Source organism: Malus sylvestris, chromosome 7, assembly GCF_916048215.2.
Source record: "Malus sylvestris chromosome 7, drMalSylv7.2, whole genome shotgun sequence".
Lineage (NCBI taxonomy): Eukaryota > Viridiplantae > Streptophyta > Magnoliopsida > Rosales > Rosaceae > Malus > Malus sylvestris.
This window is the reverse complement of record NC_062266.1, coordinates 33,717,322-33,737,116: the sequence shown is the minus strand read 5'-3', so window position 1 is coordinate 33,737,116 and position 19,795 is coordinate 33,717,322. Positions and strand designations below refer to the sequence as shown.

General features: G+C 38.3%; 2 pseudogenes; both read left to right on the top strand.

The window, feature by feature from the left end:
* The first annotated feature begins 166 nt into the window (after positions 1-166).
* Positions 167-1,339, top strand: LOC126629334 (acidic endochitinase-like; annotated as a pseudogene).
* A 9,726-nt stretch (positions 1,340-11,065) lies between these two features.
* Positions 11,066-11,763, top strand: LOC126630312 (hevamine-A-like; annotated as a pseudogene).
* Positions 11,764-19,795: the final 8,032 nt, after the last annotated feature.

The following is a 19,795-nucleotide window of genomic DNA, read 5'->3' as shown; positions in this document are numbered from 1 at the left end:
AATAATTGATAGGCTACTTCTACTAAAAGCACTTTTAAGCAAAAACACTTTTAAAGTCGCCCTAATTCGAATGACGGTTCTAAATTTTCAAGTGAACTTGACTAAAATCCACAGTCCAGAATTATTTCCACAGAGATTTTAAGACACGTCTGCCAATAAGCTTCCAAGCAGAAGGAATGGCACCAATTTCTTACCCGCACGACACGTCTGTCATACTTTTCTTCCCTAAACCTTAAACCAGATATGTCCCCTGCGCCTATAAATGCATGTACCCTCCCAAGCACTTTGAGCAACAACCAAAAAACACACGTACAAAAATGGCAACCAAAACACAAACCCTAGCCCTAACGCTGTCCCTCTTGGTCCTCATTTCTTCATGCAAGTCCTCTGAATCTGCCGGAATCGCCACGTATTGGGGCCAAAACACCAACGAAGGAACCCTAGCAGATGCTTGCAACACAGGCAACTACCAGTTTGTTAACATAGCTTTCCTCACGACTTTCGGCAACAACCAACCCCCTGTCCTGAACCTCGCCGGCCACTGCGACCCCGGCAGTACTTGCAAGGGGCTGAGCTCCGACATCAGAGCCTGCCAATCCAAAAACATAAAAGTCCTCCTCTCGATTGGAGGGGCTGCCGGAAGTTACTCTCTCACTTCAGCTGATGATGCCAGGCAAGTTGCTGATATACATCTGGAACAACTTCCTAGGTGGTCAGTCAGCTTCGCGCCCGCTTGGAGACGCTGTTTTGGACGGCGTTGATTTCGACATTGAGGCAGGTGGTGGGCAGTTCTATGATGAGCTTGCCAGGTCACTGAACGGACACAAAGGACAGGCAAAAACAGTCTATTTAGCTGCAGCTCCACAATGTCCGTTCCCGGATACTCACCTAGACGGCGCTATCCAAACCGGCTTGTTTGACTATGTTTGGGTCCAGTTCTACAACAACGCCGAATGCCATTATGCAAACGGTAATGCCGACGCTCTTTTGAGCAAGTGGAACCAATGGGCCTCGGTTCCCGCCAGCCAGGTGTTGTTGGGGTTACCGGCTGCTCCTGCGGCTGCTCCGAGCGGCGGATTTGTTCCTGCTGATGCTCTCAAGTCACAGGTTCTTCCAGCTATTAAGAATTCGCCTAAGTATGGAGGAGTTATGCTTTGGAGCAAGCAGTTTGACAACGGTTATAGCGCATCCATTAAGGACAGCATCTAATTAAGTTCTGTGCCTGGCTTGCTTGTCCATATTATGTTGTTAAATAAGTTCCCAATAATGTAATCTCGACACACTAGATAAATAAAGTGTTTCAAGGTTGTTTGATTAAAACTATTTGGTTGAGTTGATCTATACACTCCATCTAAATTTAGGGATCATTTGTAAGTGATTTTAAAGTAACTGAAAACGCTTTTAGAAAAAATGTTTTTGGGTTCCAAAAGTATTTGAAGTGTTTTGTACAAGAAACATCAGTATATGTTTTTTGTACGAAACACTTTTAAGTGATTTTCCGGGATTCACTTGCAATTTAACTAAGGATTGTTTTCAAAAATATTTTCACCGAAAGCGTTTTCAGTTATTTTAAATGCACTTCTAAATAAGCCCTCACTTAACTAAGTAATCTAAAATAAGTATAAATTGGGATCAGGATCCATCATCCACCACACGTTCAACAATTCGAACAACTAGAGGTGAAAAGAGCAAGTTCGTTATTCTTATAACCAACTCTCACAGTAGTATATAACTATATTCGATCGCTCTAATTCTTCAACAAATGGCAAAGGGTCAATTTATTTGGGGTTTTATCACAAATGATCTATGTAATAGATCTAATACTCATTATTTTGGTCCCTCAATTTGAAAATCGATCAAAATTTACAAACTGAAATGCATCAATTTCATTATTTGGTTAATAAAAATAAAAATTTAGAATTTCCGTGTGAGAAAAAAAAAACTTGAAATTAAGACCTCAATTCCCAAGTTTAAATTCATGTAGATAGTTGTCCTATTCAAAATTTCGCCAATGAAGTTTAAAAACAAAAAATACAAAAAAGTCAACCAAGAACGACAACAACCACCACATGTCATCATCATATACCATTATCACTGATGTTGCCGCCACCATCATTACCGCATTTGCCACCACCATTACATCTCCTAACTATAATATCTCATGTTAATGACTCAATACGTCAATTCAATTTTGGATTTAGTCAAACAATAAAGTTCACAAATTCTAAAAAATAAAATTCCATGTTCAATTTGCGTGTTTAGAATCTTGTACACACTGTAACAGATCATCATTAATCTTGCTTTTAAGTCTGATAGCTTATGTAAAGCAAACCGTGTCTCCATGGTCAACTGTTCAAAGGTATAGTTGGGCACTTTAAAGTTAAACCCATACAACAACAACAACAACAAAGCCTTTTCCCACTAAGTGGGGTCGGCTATATGAATCCTATAGCGCCATTGCGCTCAGTTTTGTGTCATGTCCTCCGTTAGATCCAAGTACTCTAAGTCTTTTCTGAGGGTCTCTTCCAAAGTTTTCCTAGGTCTTCCTCTACCCCTTCGGCCCTGAACCTTTGTCCCGTGGTCACATATTCGAACCGGAGCATCAGTAGGCCTTCTTTGCACATGTCCAAACCACCGTAACCGATTTTCTCTCCTCTTTCCTTCCATTTCGGCTACTCCTACTTTACCTCGGATATCCTCATTCATAATCTTATCCTTTCTCGTGTGCCCACACATCCAACGAAGCATCCTCATCTCCACTACACCTACGTGTTGATGCTTCACCGCCCAACATTCTATGCCATACAGCATTGCCGGCCTTATTGCCGTCCTATAAAATTTTCCCTTGAGCTTCAGTGGCCTACGACGGTCACACAACACGCCGGATGCACTCTTCCACTTCATCCATCCAGCTTGTATTCTATGGGTGAGATCTCCATCAAATTCTCCGTTCTTTTGCAAGATAGATCCTAGGTAGCGAAAACGGTCGCTCTTTGGTATTTCCTGATCTCCGATCCTCACCCCTAACTCATTTTGACCTCCGTTTGCACTGAACTTGCACTCCATATATTCTGTCTTTGATCGGCTTAGGCGAGGACCTTTAGATTCCAACACTTTTCTCCAAAGGTTAAGCTTCGCGTTTACCCCTTCCTGCGTTTCATCTATCAACACTATATCGTTTGCGAAAAGCATACACCAAAGAATATCATCTTAAATATTAAGTTTGTGATCTTCGCTAGATTGCTCCGGTCATTAGTATGGATAAGTATGTAAATGGATAGAGATAGGAAGCAAACACAAGATGTACGTGGTTCACCCAGATTGGCTACGTCCACGGAGTAAATGAGTTCTCATTAATTGTGAAGGGTTTACACATTATATAGGTTCAAGCTCTCCTTTAATGAGTACAAGTGAATGATTTAGTACAAATGACATTAGGAAATATTGTGGAAGAATGATCTCGTAATCACGAAACTTTTAAGTACCGAAGTGTGGTATCGTCTTCACTTGCCTTATCTGTCTCATAGGTAGATGTGGCATCTTCTTTGGAAGTACTCTTCCTCCTTCCAGGGGTGGTATCTTTAACTGGTGGAGATGCACAAGGTAATGTATCAATTTCACTTGACGCTTACTTGTAGATTCAGGCTTGGTCAAGCGCGATACAAACCATGTAGTAGGAGTCCCCCAAGTCGCCGAGCTAGGGGATCTGCTGAAAGAGGTGACATACAAGGTAAGCAATCAGAGCTCCAAGCAATCAGTCCCAGATCAGAAGTTTGATTTCGAGTTCCGGCTGATTGTTATCCTTCTCCTTATCTTGCAGGTAGCATGAAGGATAAAGAGAAGAAAATGAGAAAAGGTGATATGAGATACTTTTGCTTTCGAAGAAGTAACTTTCCACAGGCTTATTCTTGAACTGGGCTAGAGGGTTTTCTTGTTTCCGCCAGAGTATAAGGCCGACTGAAGAATTTGAGGGTCAAAACAAGTCCATCAAATCTAGAGTACGTTCGACCCTGCTGATATGGGATACTTTTGCTGTTGACAAAGTAGTGGATGTATCGGCACGTGTTCTGTTGCGCTTGTCTCCACATGCTTCCTTGTATCCTTCTCACTTGCCCTATTTGTTCCTCAGACAGATGTGGTATCTTCTCGGGAAGCATAAGATGTTGAAGATGAGTACTCGAGAGCAATGAGGTTCCAAACAGTCAGTTCCGGACTGGAAGCTTGATTCCAAGTGCTGGCTGATTGCTCTCTTTCTCCTTGTCTTACAGGTAAGAACAAGGCCAAAGGAAAAGACAGGGAAAAAGCATGATATGGGATACTCTTGCTTTTAACCCTGATGATATGAGATATTCTTGCTCTAGTGTAGCTTGTTTGCAGAGGTATTCTCGGGGGGAAAGAAAGCTGAGTATTTCAAGAGGCTTCGTTGGGAGCAAGGAAGAAAATATCGGTAATATCGGAAATATCGGTAGTTCGAAAACAAGGAATATCGATGGAAATATCGGGATAATATCGATATCGATAAAAATTACATGGAAACCACGGAAATTGTAAGAAAAACTTGGAAATTTTTATTGAAACTTTGCAGGATGTTTATTTAGTCAATTATCTATTAGTTTATCACAAAAAATTGGAATGAAATGCATTGCATGATGGATTTAACATTATCAAGTTGATTATATAGCGAGCTGACAAACATTGTGAGTGTAGAAAATATGTAGAAATTAATGAAAGAAGTCTAAACACACCATAATCATTTATATATAATGAATTAGTACAATATTTTCCACTTTATACATTGCATGGTAAGATACATGAGTGACTTAGTACCACATAGAGTTCCTATGAGGTTCAAAATTTTCACTATCTTCATCATCTCTATGTGTAGAGTGAGTGTATTTTGAAGAGTAGTTAGCAACCATGGCAATGGTTTTCAAGAACCAAAACCCAAAAGTCAATAGGAAACCAAATACTTCGGTATTTTTCGGGATTACCAAACAAATGGGATTTGGAAACCAATCCCATATCGAAAATTTCGGTATTTTTCGAGATGGGATTCCCAAACTTCATGATGGTTTTGGTTTGGGATTTTTTGGTTTGGGTTTGGGACTTTTTCGGTTTGGTTTGGGATTTTCCAGAATTTTTTCCAGCCCTACCATGTAAGTGACCAAATAAAAAATAGAAAAATTAAAAACCACATGCCATTGACTAAGTAATTAATTGACACAATTTAAAATATAATACCACAAAAAATTTGGAATATGTGCAAATTTGTTTCTTGTAAAAAGAATTCAAAACAAAAGCATATATATAAATATTGTAGCATATTATCACAACAACATAAGTGGTATAATGGTTAAGGCGTTAAGGAGTTAAGTGGGAGGGGTTCGAACCCCTGTATGCTCAAAATTGAGACTTTTCAAAATTTTCAGGAATTTTTGGACTAATATCGTGATATTATAGTTAATATCGCGATATTATAGTTAATATCGCGATATTATAGCTAATATCGTGATATTATCGATAATATCGCGATATTTTGACGAAAACTCATTGGATACTCATTAAAATATCGGTAACTCAAAAAAACGAAAATATCGGCGATATTTCGCCGATATTTTGGATATTTTCTTCCATGGTTGGGAGTGCCCTCTCAGATATGAGGAAGGGTTGAGCATTTTTGCAGGTCTGCCTGTCTGTTAAGAGGCTCTCGAAGTTGAGAAAGCGGTGCCTCTTTGGTTTTCGAACAAGCAATCATGTCGGGGATCTGTCTCTCGAGATTCGGAGAACGGTGCCTCTTCGATTTTTGAGAAAGCAATCCTGCTAGGAGTCTAGCTCTCGAGATTCGGAGAGCGGTGTCTCGTCGCTTTTTGAGAAAGTAATCATGTTGGGAGTCTGGCTCTCGAGATTCGGAAGACGGTGCCTCTTCGATCTTGAAGCAAGCAATCTTGTTGGGAGTGTTTTCTCGAATGTGAGTAAAGGTTAGGCCTGTTTGCTAGTCTACCTTGCCACGGAGCACAGAGGTTGACCCACAGGGACTTTCCAATTATCCAGCAATGGTCATGTTCCTTTACCTTTGTGGGTAATAATATGGTAGCTAGACCTTCAAAATTTATGTGTCTAAACTTTGTTAGTGCTGTTTCTTTGCTATTCTTTTACCCTTCTTGGTCATAGCGATGTAATGGGAGCTGCAAGCTTCACGTGTCTAAACTTTGTCAGAGATTTTTGGCAAAGTTATCTGTGGTACCCGTGAGCTGATGTTGCGTGTGGAAAGTGAATGATTGAACAGTAACATTTACGTGCTTTCTACTTCACTAGAAATCTTCGACAAAATGCCCGTAATTTCCGCAAAGTTGAGTGTGCATGTGATAGGTGCTGACAAGGCTGAAAAAGCAAGTGCCTCTTCGATTTCTGAGATCGGCCCTCGTGGTCTCTGAGCAGCCCATCTTTTGAGAAAGCAAGCGCCTCTTCGATTTCTGCGATCGACCTTCGTGGTCTTTGAGCAGCCCAGCTTTTGAGAGAGCAAACGCCTTTTCGATTCTTGAGATCGGCCCTCGTGGTCTCTGAGCAGCCTAACTTTTGAGAAAGCAAACGCTTTTTCGATTTCTGAGCAGGCGCCTCTTCGATTTCTGAAGCTCCATCGAGTGCGGATTTTTATAGAGACTGGTATTAAGTTCCAAAGCACACTTGAATCTCCACCAGTAGAAGCTTCATTCTTGCATTTCTAAGATCTTGATTTGTCCGACCTCTTTTCTCTTCAACACCTTTAAAAATGTCTGGCCCCTCCGACCGTCGTTTTGACTTGAACCTTGTTGAAAAGGCAGCCACGCCTTCTCCAGACAACATATGGCGCCCATCCTTCTTATCCCCTACTGGTCCTCTTACCGTTGGGGATTCCGTGATGAAGAATGATATGACCGCTGCGGTGGTGGCCAGGAACCTTCTCACTCCCAAAGATAACAGACTACTTTCCAAACGGTCTGATGAGTTGGCTGTTAAGGATTCTCTGGCTCTCAGTGTTCAGTGTGCAGGTTCTGTGTCTAATATGGCCCAACGCCTATTTGCTCGAACCCGCCAAGTTAAATCATTGGCGGCTGAAGTGATGAGTCTCAAACAGGAGATTAGAGGGCTCAAGCATGAGAATAAACAGTTGCACCGGCTCGCTCATGACTATGCTACAAACATGAAGAGGAAGCTTGACCAGATGAAGGAATCTGATGGTCAGATTTTACATGATCATCAAAGGTTTGTGGGTTTGTTCCAAAGGCATTTATTGCCTTCGTCTTCTGGGGCTGTACCGCGTAATGAAGCTCCAAATGATCAACCTCTGATGCCTCCTCCTTCTAGGGTGCTGTCCAGTACTGAGGCTCCGAATGATCCCTCTCCAATGCCTTCTCTTTCTGGGGCTCTGCCGACTGCTGAGACTTCTCCTAAGCAACCTTTGTGAAGGCTCCCTCTTGTTTGTTTATTTGACTCATGTATATGTACATATTTTTAACTTATCGGAGATATCAATAAACAAGCTTTGTTTCATTTCAACGTATTGTGTTAAATACACCAAAGCCTTCTTCACTAAGTTCTTTGAATTTTTCTTTTGTTGAAGCTTGTATGTTGAAGCTTTGTGAGTGGAGCCTGTAGGTTGAGGTAGTGTTCCCTTAATTTCCCGAGTGGGGAAAACTTCTCGATTGAAGACTTGAAAAATCCAAGTCACTGAGTCGGGTCGGCTATATGAATCTTAGAACGCCATTGTGCTCGATCCTGTGTCATGTCCTCCGTTAGATCCAAGTACTCTAAGTCTTTTCTTAGAGTATCTTCCAAAGTTTTCCTAGGTCTTCCTCTACCCCTTCGGCCCTGAACCTCTGTCCCGTAGTCGCATCTTCTAACCGGAACGTCAGTAGGCCTTCTTTGCACATATCCAAACCACCGTAACCGATTTTCTCTCAGTTTTCCTTCAATTTCGGCTACTCCTACTTTACCTCGAATATCCTCATTCCTAATCTTATCCTTTCTCGTGTGCCCACACATCCAACGAAGCATCCTCATCTCCGCTACACCCATTTTATGTACGTGTTGGTGTTTCACTGCCCAACATTCTGTGCCATACAGCATCGCCGGCCTTATTGCCGTCCTATAAAATTTTCCCTTAAGCTTCAGTGGCATACGACGATCACACAACACGCCGGATGCACTCTTCCACTTCATCCATCCAGCTTGTATTCTATGGTTGAGATCTCCATTTAATTCTCCGTTCTTTTGCAAGATAGATCATAGGTAGCGAAAACGGTCGCTCTTTGGTATTTCCTGATCTCCGATCCTCACCCCTAACTCATTTTGGCCTCCATTTGCACTGAACTTGCACTCCATATATTCTGTCTTTGATCGGCTTAGGCGAAGACCTTTAGATTCCAACACTTCTTTCCAAAGGTTAAGCTTCGCATTTACCCCTTCCTGAGTTTCATCTATCAACACTATATCGTCTGCGAAAAGCATACACCAAGGAATATCATCTTGAATATGTCCTGTTAACTCATCCATTACCAACGCAAAAAGGTAAGGACTTAAGGATGAGCCTTGATGTAATCCTACAGTTATGGGGAAGCTTTCGGTTTGTCCTTCATGAGTTCTTACGGCAGTCTTTGCTCCTTCATACATATCCTTTATAGCTTGGATATATGCTACTCATACTCCTTTCTTCTCTAAAATCCTCCAAAGAATGTCTCTTGGGACCCTATCATACGCTTTTTCCAAATCTATAAAGACCATGTGTAAATCCTTTTTCCCATCTCTATATCTTTCCATCAATCTTCGTAAGAGATAGATTGCCTCCATGGTTGAGCGCCCTGGCATGAACCCGAATTGGTTGTCCGAAACCCGTGTCTCTTGCCCCAATCTATGCTCAATGACTCTTTCCCAGAGCTTCATTGTATGACTCATTAGCTTAATACCCCTATAGTTCATGCAATTTTGTACGTCGCCCTTATTCTTGTAAATAGGCACCAAGGTGCTCTTTCGCCACTCGTTTGGCATCTTCTTCATTTTCAAAATACTATTGAAAAGGTCAGTGAGTCATGCTATACCTGTCTCTCCCAAGGCTTTCCACACTTCAATCGGTATATCGTCTGGGCCCACTGCTTTTCTATGCTTCATCTTCTTCAAAGCTACAACCACTTCTTCCTTCCTGATTCGACGATAAAAGGAGTAGTTTCTACACTCTTCTGAGTTACTCAACTCCCCTAAAGGAGTACTCCTTTCATGTCCTTCATTGAGAAGATTATGAAAATAACCTCTCCATCTGTCTTTGACCGCGTTCTCTGTAGCAAGAACCTTTCCATCCTCATCCTTGATGCACCTCACTTGGTTTAGGTCCCTTGTCTTCTTTTCCCTTGCTCTAGCTAGTTTATAGATATCCAACTCTCCTTCTTTGGTATCTAGTCGCTTATACATATCGTCATAAGCCGCTAACTTAGCTTCTCTCACAGCTTCCTTCGCCTCTTGCTTCGCTCTTCTATACCTTTCACCATTTTCATCGGTCCTATCCTTGTATAAGGCTTTACAACATTCCTTCTTAGCCTTTACCTTTGTTTGTACCTCCTCATTCCACCACCAAGATTCCTTTTGGTGTGGAGCAAAGCCCTTGGACTCTCCTAATACCTCTTTTGCTACTTTTCGGATACAGCTAGCCATGGAATCCCACATTTGGCTAGCTTCCCCCTCTCTATCCCACACACACTGGGTGATTACTTGCTCTTTGAAAATGACTTGTTTTTCTCCTTTTAGATTCCACCATCTAGTCTTTGGGCACTTCCAAGTCTTGTTCTTTTTTCTCACTCTTTTGATATGTACATCCATCACCAACAAGCGATGTTGATTAGCCAAGCTCTCCTCCGGTATAACTTTGCAATCCTTACAAGTTATACGATCCCCTTTCCTCATTAGAAGAAAATCTATTTGTGTTTTTGACGACCCACTCTTGTAGGTGATCACATGTTCTTCTCTCTTCTTAAAGAATGTGTTGGCTAAGAAGAGATCATATGTCATTGCAAAATCCAAGATAGCTTCCCCATCCTCATTTCTCTCCCCAAAACCATGGCCACCATGAAAACCTCCATAGTTGCATGTCTCTCTACCCACGTGTCCATTTAAATCTCCTTCTATAAATAACTTCTCCGTCTGAGCAATTCCTTGCACCAAGTCTCCAAGTTCTTCCCAAAATTTCTCCTTCGAACTCGTATCCAACCCTACTTGAGGTGCGTACGCACTAATCACATTGATGAGTTCTTGTCCTATTACAATCTTGATTGCCATGATTCTATCTCCTACCCTCTTGACATGTACAACATCTTGTGTCAAGGTCTTGTCCACAATGATGCCAACACCGTTTCTCGTTTTATTTGTGCCCGAATACCAAAGCTTAAACCCTGAGTTTTCTAGATCCTTTGCCTTAAGACCAACCCACTTAGTTTCTTGTAGGCACATAATATTTATCCTTCTCCTCACCATAACTTCCACTACTTCCATAGATTTTCCCGTTAAGGTTCCTATATTCCACGTTCCTAAACGCATTCTACTCTCTTGAACTCTACCCTTCTGTCCTAGCTTCTTTACCATCCCCCGTCTAATAGGATCAAAGTACTTCTTTTGTGTGTCCTGTGTAAAGTTGATAGGAGCATATGCTCTCAAACAACTTTGAGTGGAGTCGTTCGAAAAGAAGTTTCTATGGCCCCCTTGCTCATTTAACACTGCATTCGGGTGTCGATGGAGATACAGCGACCCTTTCTCACTTATCACTGTGCTCGGGCCACATAGCGCGCCACTTACGGATGACGTCCTAGCTTTAGCGCGATTTCGTTCTGGATTCATTGTCATAAGGATTCGACGTAACTGTGGAGTGCTGGCTGTCGACTACCTGACGCCCTCCCCCTCCTCCTTTATCCGGGCTTGGGACCGGCAATGTAAGATAAACTTACATAGGCGGAGTTACTTTAAAGTTAAACCCATGTTTAAAAAAAAATAAAAAAAAGAACATAACTTCGTCAGTTTCCACGATAACACTAGAAGTCTAGCAAGCATGGGTGGAAACTCCCAAGCCCCATTTCTACTCCTTGTCTTCTTAGCGCAGCTCGTTCGATTCAAACTCTGCGACGCCGGCATCGCCATCTACTGGGCCAAAAAGGGAACAAATGTACCCTGGCCGAAACCTGTGCCGCGGGGAAATACTCGTACGTGAACATAGCCTTCCTCAACAAATTTGGCAGCGGCCAGACCCCCCAAATCAGCAGGCCACTGCACCCGGCATCCAATGGTTGCGCTATCGTCAGCAGTGGCATAACGAGTTGCCAAAACCGAGGAATCAAGGTGTTCCTGTCTCTTGGAGGCGGAATTGGAAACTACTCTCTATCATCAGCTGCTGATGCAAAACATTTCGCTGATTATCTATGGAACAATTTCTTAAGTGGCAAGAAATCAACTTCGCGCCCATGTTTTGGACGGCGTTAATTTTGACATAGAGCACAATTCTACTCAGTAATGCTGACGCTCTTTTGAGCGGCCGGTGGAACCAATGGGCCTCGGTTCCCGCCTGCCAGGTGTTTTTGGGGATACCGGCGGCTCCGGAGGCTGATAAGAGCAGTGGATTTATTCCTGCTGATGCTCTCAATTCATAGGTTCTTCCAACTATTAAGAATTCGCCCCAAGTACGGAGGAGTTATGCTTTGGAGCTGGCAGTGTGACAATGGCTATAGCGCATTCATCAAGGACAGCATCTAATTAAGTTCTCTTCCTGGCTTGCTTATCCACACTATGTTGCTAAACAAGTTTTTTTATTTTTTAAAATGATTATTATTAAGGCGGGAGGAAGGGTTCCAAACTTCTAGGAAATGACAGTTTCGAACCCGAAATGCATGAATGCTAAATAAGTTTTTAATAATGCAACCTGAACGCATAAAATCAACCTCATTGCTGAGACATATTTTTAAAGATGTGGGCCATACCACTTATATTAAAGTGTGTTAGCGATGATATTACTTTTGTATGTTTAAACACTCATGACTTTTATTTTAGTGAACAAGTTACTCATAAGTTACGCATCATTGTTAACATGTTTTTCCTTAACCTACTGGCTAGAGTTAATTACATGCATATGTATTTTTGACAATAAAACATCTTATTGCATGTACTATACTTTGAAACTGGAATAAAATAATTTTACATGTGTGGGCATGGACGGAGGCAGCATATGCGCATCGGGGCAGTTGTTCCCAATCATGAAAAATGCTCCAACTAAAACTATAAATTACTTATATACTTGGAAATGAAGTTTTACTCCAAACACTCAAAATATCCTCTCACGTTCTATACTTTTCCTACTCTCTCACCCTTCCGAACCATGTAATTTTTCTATTAGTTAATCGTTTACAATTTTACCGTTCTAAGCACTAGTTACCCAAAATCATGTTGGACAATAAATTAATAGCATTGTATCAAAATTTCATTTAATTTCATTATTCTTTGCCCCCGCTAAAAAATGTTTTTGACTCCGTCCGTCCATGTGTGTGGGTATGAAATGAAATTATATATAGGTCCAAATAAATTGTCAATGGTATGTATGAAGGCTAGCTAGCTCATGCATACTAATATGTGAATAGACTGATAGAGAAGGCTATCTTTATACTATAACTTGGATCAGGGATCCATCATCCACCACACCTTCAACATTCCAAACACTAGTGGTGAAAAGAGCAAGTTGTTTATTCCTAACCCAGTCACGTACACAGTAGTAGTCTATTACTATTTGATCGCTCTAATTAACCTCTTCAACAAATGGCATAAGATCAACTTATTCAGTTTTGACTGTAAATAGTTCGTGAAATTGACTCAACTCATTATTTTAGTCATCCAATTTAAAAATTGATTTAATAATAAATAAATAAAGCTTTTAAAGGCAACAGCAGCCCAAGAGATGTCATCTCCTCCATCCCATCTGGAATCTCCCACACAGATGGGGATTCTCTCCCCCTCCTTTTTTTCCTCTCCTCCCTCCCTCCCCTCCTTTTCTCTCTCTCTACAAAGGTAAAATCTTGAGCGCTCAAACAAGAAGGTAGGGAAGGGAGAGAAAAGAAAAAAAAGGAGAGACTCCTTGTCCCTTCCACCCTAATCCCAGCCCAGCCACACCCACACACCTTCATCTGCCTACAAGAATAGTGATTATTAGGGGCAATGGATTAGAGGCGGATATAAAGATTTGCCCTTATTAATCTTTACTAGAGGCAGAAATATAGATTTGTCTCTATTAATTGTAATAGAGGCGAAACAATAAGTGCCCCTATTAGTGTTACTACTTTTAGGGGCGAAAAAAAACACATCTACAAAATTTAGTTATTAGTGGCGGATGAATGAGCCTTTAATATATATATATATATATATATATATATTTTAACTTAATAATTTACATTAGAAGCATTTATCTCCTTATATTTAACTTTTTTCTTAATTATTAATCAAATAAATAAGATATTTATCAAAACCTTAATTATAGGATAACCAACACGCACATTCCCCATATTTCTCTCTTGATCTTCTTTCACGGCACAAACTCCTCATCTCCATTTTTCATGTTCCTTCATATTCTTCTCATCATCTTCATTTTCTTGTTGATTCTTCATACCTCATTCCATTTTTCTTGCTTCTTCATATTCTTTTTCTCATTTCCATTTTGCTTGTTCCTTCATTTTCTTCTTCTCATCTCCATTTTTCTTGTGTTGGAAATTATATATTATAATATGAAATATTGTAATATATAATTTTAATAATTGTTGAAAAGTGGTAACCAATTTCTTAGAAAGGTTATGTTGTTTAGGTGTATTCCCTTGATAAGTAATGTATACTTACAGGTGAAAAGTTATATCTCCTTAACAAGAAGTACTTGAGTTCTATATAAACTCATGAAACCATTATCATTAAGATATAGAAAATTAGAGTTAATTTTTACTCTTGAGAAATAAGGTTTCCCCACTTTGTTTCTCTCATGCTTCGTGTGTCGAATTCCGAGTCGTGTCTTGAGAGTACGGAATATATAAAGTTCGCTAGAGTCCGAAGATTAAAGTGCTTTGACTTCGGATTATAGATTGTTGAATCCTAGAAGATGGACGCTTATCGAACTACAAGCACAAGAGTAGGGGCGAAATTCTATCTTTAGGATATTGCATTTATGCAAGCCTCAATCTTCAAGTTTGTCAGTTTTTCTAACTTTATCTCTAGTTGTTTATATTAATCTCATATATAATTGATGTTGTGAAATTTCTTTATGATTATTATTATTAAAATTCTTTTGTATTTCTCATATTTTCTAATATTGCTCTAACAATCTAAGGATATAATTTTTTTCTCTTGCAATATTAGAGAGTATGAGTCTGAGTACATAATAGAAGAAGTTAAAATCAATAACATTGAACATAGCCCTAAACGCTAAGTAGAAGAAACTCTGATTTTGGTTTGGAAAATTTATGGAGCTGGATTTTATGTGCATATTGATGTGTATTAGTTTATTTGATGTGTTTGATATATACAATAATGTCTGTATGTTGCCACACTAATGGAAATTGCGTTGTGTATATACTGGAAGATATTTTTCGGTTTTCTTCTGGCAGCTATATGTGTGCTTTCATTGTTTGCATATGTTGTTACATCATAAATGCCTTCTTGCTTGGTTATTCTCACCAAAATGAATCTGTCATTCTTATGAGATTAAAAGAAAATTAATAAATAGATTTTTCTACATTTGACAGTGATAAGGTATTGATGTCTCTGGCCATTTACCACCATGTTAAAATTTGAATTGTCATATGGGGTGATGCCCAGAGTGTTTCTTTCAAAGAACAAAATTAAATTATTTCATGAGTTACTGATAAGTGACCTGGATATCTCCATGAAAAGGTATTCGGTACTTTAACCAATCAGTTTAGTGTGGTTTGTGGTTAGGGGCTGAAATCAGATATGGCTATTCTAAATTTTCTTTGATTATCATGATTGGTTTTGAGATATTTTCAGAGAAAACATGGATATATTGATAATATATGTTGCACTGCAATCATGAATCTTTTGTTTCACATATGCGATTCTCATGATTCAATTGCATCATTCATGAATATCTGGCAAGTATGTTTGGCATTGACTTTTCTATTAGAAAGGAGGTAACGGTTAAGGCTAAATGAAATGGCTTGATTCAAAAATTTGCATTATTTGCAAATCTAAAAGGGCAATTATGTGTACCAGTTCGTGGACTGATGCAATGTTTCTTTCTTGGGACAAAGGAAATCAATATTTGATTGGGCACGAGGATGATTAATCGGGTTTTGTTGAGAAAACCCTTATATTCATAAAGATGTTAGCGAAAGCTCTTGATGAAGAATGACTACCCAAATAAAATGGGGTTGTTCTAAATTTGTATTGAAACAGTTTGGAAAACTCTAGTAGAAGATATGAACCCAACTTCCATGGTATCATAGAATATAAGATGAGTGCAGATTATTCATATTTATTCATGGAAAGAATGGAATACATATGAAGGAAATTGAACAATTACTCAGACATATGTGTGCATATGCAAAATTGGGTTTAGTCTTTAGTCATGGTCAGTCATGATAAGAACCCAGAAAGTGGATAAATTTGGCTTTGAGAAGCAACGAAAATAAAATGATAAACTTAACTCATTTTAGATGAGTTATCTGTCAACGTCAAAAGACGCTTATTTAATTATGGGGTCAAGGTCCAAGACTTATGTTGAATCAAATTAAAAGACACTAAAAGTATGGGGAATATTTTGCAATTTTAAGGGTTGCATGTACGATTCACAAATTACATTGTATAGGCTGAGGCCTATAATCAAAAGAAGATAATATTCCTCTGGGGGTTCTAGATCCTTGACAATTTTGAAATAAAAGCTAAGAAGTGCTTCTCATGGAAAGGCACGATCATTTCCGTCGTAGGGTCATGGATTTGGTTCATTCAAACTGTAACAATTTGGTTACTAGTTATGGAGATGATAGTTCTTTCTCAGACTGTAACCTTTGATAGTTGTTACGGTGCCCTTTGAATAGCATCATTTTGGCTTCGTTATTTGAGTAGCTGCACGTATCTTTGAGATATGAGATTTACATAAGAAGAATGGAAAATGTAATTTGCTAATTGAGTTAGATAATCAAAATGTCATCTCTTGTAATGAGTTATTGTTTAAGGTATGACAAGGTTATAAACCTTCTATAGATACCTTAAATGTGGGGGAAGTCTACTTCCTAGTGTTAGCAAATTATTACATAAGTCCTAACATATGTTTCGAGGACTTAACATTGGAAAACAACTACTCTCGTATGAAATATAATTTCATAAGATGGATTGTGCACACCATTAATGACAGTCAACCTAGTGGTGGATTCAATTATTAAGGGGTGTGATATCCACACACCCATTTTTACTTCTCTCACACCTTTTTTATTTTCGGCCGTCAGATCGAATGAATTGAAGAAGATCAACGGACAGAAATTCACGAGGGGTGTGTGAGACGTAAAAATGGGTGTGTGAATAGCACACCCCATTATTAAATGTTAGACTAGAGAGTAAGTTGATCATCGAGGGGAATGAGGCTAAAACCAACATAACTAATGAATCAGCCGAGCGGAAACCTAACTTAATTGATTGGAGATCCCATGGTCTAAGTTCAACAGGCAAACTGGTTGAGCATGATTCAAAGAAGTTAACACACTATATACCTCATTCCTATGATGGAAGAAGTATGTTGTCTGCAGAAGTTTCAGGGTGTATATTTATACTTAATGACAGTGATATCTTATAAATAAGAGGAATAGAGCAGACTATTCTTAATTAGTGGTCACCTATGTGAGAGTAGAAGTGGGTCGCTTCTATGAGTATGAGATGGCTAAATTCTCTAAAGCTTTCATGAATCCAGGATTTGTTCAGGACCAAAATGAACACAACCGTATGAACCGTAATATATTAGGATTAGTGATGTGTGTTGCTTATTGTCTTGGTTTACTGCTGCGGTGAACAGTTCAAGATTCTATATTCACTGTGTCACCAAGTAAATCCGATAAGTATTCATTAGGGTAGGTTCAAGTCCAAAAGACACCTCTCCCGATGCATCTCTTGTCCGCCTGTACTCTCAAATTCTTCCTAATTTTTCATTCATGTGGGGGATTGTTGGAAATTATATATTATAATATGAAATATTGTAATATATAATTTTAATAATTGAATGAAAAATAATGTTAACCAATTTCTTAGAAAGGTTATGTTGTTTAGGTGTATTCCCTTGATAAGTAATGTATACTTATAGATGAAAAGTTACATCTCCTTAACAAGAAGTACTTGGGTTCTATATAAACTCATGAAACCATTATCATTAAGATATAGAAAATTAAAGTTAATTTTTACTCTTGAGAAATAGGGTTTCCCCACTTTGTTTCTCTCATGCTTCGTGTGTCAAATTTCTAGTCGTGTCTTGAGAATACAGAATATATAAAGTTCGCTAGAGTCCGAAGATTGAACTGCTTTGACTTCGGATTATAGATTGTTGAATCCTGGGAGATGGAAGCCTATTGAACTACAAGCACAAGAGTATGGGCGAAATTATATCTTTAGGACATTGCATTTATGCAAGCCTCAATCTTCAAGTTTGTCAGTTTTTCTAACTTTATCTCTAGTTGTTTATATTAATCTCATATATAATTGATGTTGTGAAATTTCTTTATGATTATTATTATTGAAATTCTTTTGTATTTCTCATATTTTCTAATATTGCTGTAACATCTTGTTCCTTCATATTTTTATCCTCCTTCTTCACTTTTTGTTCTAGATCTAATATTGTTTTCTCTTCATATCTATTTTTTCTTAATTTTCTACCTTTCAATATTCCCTTTGATGAGTCTAATATAGCGAAAGAGAGATTTAAAAAGGTTTGTAGTAGAGAAAAAAAACTAAACTTATTTAGTTTGATTGAAGTTTTTTTTGTTTTTTCCTCTCAAACTGTTGTTTTGTAGGTAAATTTGGAAGTGAAATTTGTTAGGTGTGTTCTTCATACATATTTTTTTTTCATTTTATTTTTGTATAATATAGGTGTGTTATCAAAATTATAAATTACATCATAAACCCCTATTGGCTTAATTTAGGTTTTATTTTTTGTTTGTTTTGGAGGTTTTGTTTTTTTTGATGTTTTGTGAACGGTAGGTACATAATTTGATTGTTTTAATTTGTTCGTTTCTTTTCATGGTTGTGAGTTCTCCATAATTTGATTGTTTTGGTTCTTATTTTTTCTAAAAATAGTTTTACTCTAATTTGCTTTTACCTTCTCTGGTGTATCTACCAGATGGATCATGGAAGACACTTGCTTTTAACTTTTCATCTTTTCGGTGTTTCAGATGCAGAAGATTGATTAGACATATAAATTTTGTTTAGACTACCATTTGTATCTAATAGGCTTAAACTTCTTCTTGATACTTGTACCATTTGTATATAATAAATGAAGTATGAATCATTTTAATATTAATTTTTTTATTGACAGTTTATTTTTTCGTCTAGGGTGGTGGGGGAAAATAAAATAATCGTAAACATACTTGACCCTAAAAAACGTTTTTAATTAATATAATTCCCAAAATGCAATAATAATAAATATAAATGCATTAAATATATAATAAAGTATGGGCTTTAATAATCGCCCATAATACTTTAAACATTCGTACCTAATATTGTTTGCATGTCACTTGCCTACATGACAACAAAACTATTAGGGGCGGAAATAAGTGCTTATTTGCCCTTATTTATTAATAGCAACGCTTTTTTTAAGTGCAATTTCAATATCCGCCACTCCTAACTATTAGGTGCAGAAATCCTCAATTTTTGCCCCTATTTCTAATTAATAGGTGCAAATGTATTGGCTTCTACTTGTTCATAGTTTTGTATTTGTGTATGCATGTATCATGGCAGCTTCATAACAATTCAGATTCCCCTTCAACTAATGAAAAATTAGAAGAATATGTTAGGATGCCAAGTGACATTTTGGCAGTATAGGTTATGTTCTGTATCTGAGTAGTTGAAGGGAATCTGAACTGCTTTGAAGCTGGCATAACAAGCCCTCAACTCATTAATCTGTTAGACTTTGCCATGAAAAATTACAAGCCCTTATATTTTAATCCACCGCCACTGATCGAGTATATTATACTTATGACGTGCGAACTTGTAGTTTGACTGCAATTTTGGTTGAAATTTAAATTTATTCCATATGCTTTATGTAGCCTCTAACTCCAATTTTTTATTCTTTAGGTTACCTCTAACCCCAATTTAATTGGCCAATATATAGATAACATCTACAATAGAAGATATACCAATATGTTCGGCTGAGAGAAAGAATTTGGACAAAATTCAAAATTTATACATTGAGATGCACCAATTTTATTGTTTGGATTCAATAAATATAGAAATTTAGAATTTCTTTGTGGGAAAAGAAACTTAGAATTTAGAACCTCAAATTCTCAAGTTTAAAGGTCATATCCAAAATTCCACCGGTGAGAGTTTAAAATAAAAAATACAAAAAACTCAACTATAAGTGACCATCACTACCACATGTCACCACCATATACCACTATCACGGCTCGCACCCACCACCATCACCATCGCAACCATAATGCATCACTGCCTTCCGCCACCACCCACCATCATCATAGCAGCTATTACCACCATTACTAGCACATCTCCTAATTATAATTTTTCATTTATATATTATTACTCTATA